This window comes from Staurois parvus, unplaced genomic scaffold (genome assembly GCF_062004578.1).
Source record: "Staurois parvus isolate SC_StPar_1 unplaced genomic scaffold, SC_StPar_1.0 ptg000698l, whole genome shotgun sequence".
NCBI classification, from domain to species: domain Eukaryota; kingdom Metazoa; phylum Chordata; class Amphibia; order Anura; family Ranidae; genus Staurois; species Staurois parvus.
Genome location: NW_028318494.1, coordinates 5,495,300 through 5,497,428, shown reverse-complemented (window position 1 = coordinate 5,497,428; position 2,129 = coordinate 5,495,300). Strand labels below are relative to the sequence as shown.

The 2,129-nt window shown below is 47.1% G+C and overlaps 1 pseudogene; it reads right to left on the bottom strand.

The window, feature by feature from the left end:
* Nucleotides 1-691: 691 nt before the first annotated feature.
* LOC149446043 (U2 spliceosomal RNA) lies at nucleotides 692-807 on the bottom strand (annotated as a pseudogene).
* Between the last annotated feature and the right edge of the window lie 1,322 nt (nucleotides 808-2,129).

Genomic DNA, 2,129 nt, shown 5'->3' with positions numbered 1-2,129 from the left:
GGGGCACGAAGCTCCTGACGGGGTCAAGGTTCCCAATTGGTCCTCCTGGCCAAAAGGCCTGGTGGACCACCGTTCCTTGTGTCCAGCCGAAGCCAGACACCCAGTACTTGGTCAGGGGGCTCTCCCGAAGAAGGGCCCCCTAGGGATCAGGGGAGGAAGGAACCAAAAGGCCACACATCCTCCCCCTAGACTTCAGGGTAGGCCCGAGGACCCACACCCTCCATCCGTGAAAACACACATATAAGTAACAGAAAAAGTGACAAACGTGGGAGGTGAAATAAATTAAATAAATAGAAAATAAAAAAAGTGGTACCGTGCCAAATTGTGCACAGACCAGGCCCTGAGGCCCGTAGCAAAAATTGCCCTGGACTTAGCCAAAAGACCTGGTCCTTAGGGCGCTGTGCAAAAAGAGGTGAAAAACAGTGGCCATGTGTCATCTTCACACCGTGGGGTCCCACACCCAAGTGTTACTAGTGACACCCCTGAGAGCATCTTCCTCAGGGGGCACTGAGTTTGCGGACTTTTTGCGTCCCCAGCCCCTGGCCAGACCAAGGTAGATCCGTCCAAATCAGGAGGTACTGGGTCTTTCCAGTCTTCCCAGAGGAATTACTCCCAAGGCCCCAAAACGAATCATGGTGCTCCCTGGTTTCTGTCCCTCCGGTACTAGCCTTCCGGACCCCCATCATACCAGTGAGGGTACTATACAACAGCCATCCCCGCAAAGCTAGAATGGCCGGGAGCACCCCCACTGGACACTGATAAGAACAGATACTACACTTGATCTTAGCCAAAAGGCCGAGAAGTGATATTGAGTCTAAAATCTATGGTATATGTACTGGAAACATTTTTATACTAGTAATGGCGGTGATCAGCAACTTATAGTGGGACTGTGATGGTGCGGCGGACAATCTGACACTAACTGACACTGGGTGGGAACTGAATAAAGCCTTGTACACATGGGCTGAATGTCAGGCGGCATCAACCGGTTCAATAAAAAGCTGCCGACATTCGGCTTGTGTGTACAGTGGCCGGTCCGACAGAAGCAAGGGGGTCCCCCTGTCAGAACAAACTAGTTCAGCAGGGGAGATCACTCTGCTAGTGTGTACCAAGCTTTCCTGACACTGACATCTCCAGTGACACTAATACAGTGATCAGTGCTAATACTGTACTCTGTCACTGTACTAATGACACTGGCTGGGAAGGGGTTACCATCAATTTGATTGTTTTCCCTCTGTTCAGAGCCCTGTGTTGATTGTCAACACAGGGCTCATGGCTGTGATTGGACACAGCCAATCAGCAGGTCCCATCCATGAATCATTGGCCGAGATCTGCCTACAAGCTCCCACTGTGTCATATCACAGCGGGAACAGGCCGGGGAGCACGCCCACGTGCCCTGTACCCCGAAATAGGCAGCAACGTATAGGTTTGTCACTGTGCCTGTACGGGCCACCCATTTCCAGTACATCGTGAACAAGCAGTCCTTAAGTAGATAGGGAAGCCCATTCACTTCAATGGGCTGCCCTACGTGTGTTTGTCTCCTTTTCAGGGGATACAAGCTTAGCGCAATTTTCAAACTTGCGTTTTGCCGTGATTGCTGTGCGATTTGACAATAGTAGAATCGCATCACATTTAGAGTACCATTAACCTCCCTAGCGGTCTAATTATGTCAGTATTTCTGTGCTCAAAGCGGTACCATTATTTTGCATGGAAATATGTTGTTTTTTTATTGTAGGTCTGTAATTTTTAGGAATAAATCACTGAAATCTGTCCGAACAAGAGTCTAGTAAACATCCCGGGTATGTTACAATTTGAAACACGAAATCATAAATTATAATTTAATAAATAATCATAAAAAATAATAATATAATAATAATAAATTTAATTCAATAATATAATCAAACCAAAAACACTGAAATTTGAAATAGAGCGCCAAGTTCGCACATCACTGAGCAAAGTCGCAAAATCGTTTTCAGTGTCTGATGACAAATTTCCCCCACGAATCATTATCACTCAATTCTGCAAGTGGTTCTGATTTACTATCGCTGTTCTCTAGCCGGTCTAAAACCGATTTTGACCTAAAGGGACGCTTTTTGGACGCCATGGACGTTTCTCAGTTTCCAGGCAGAAAG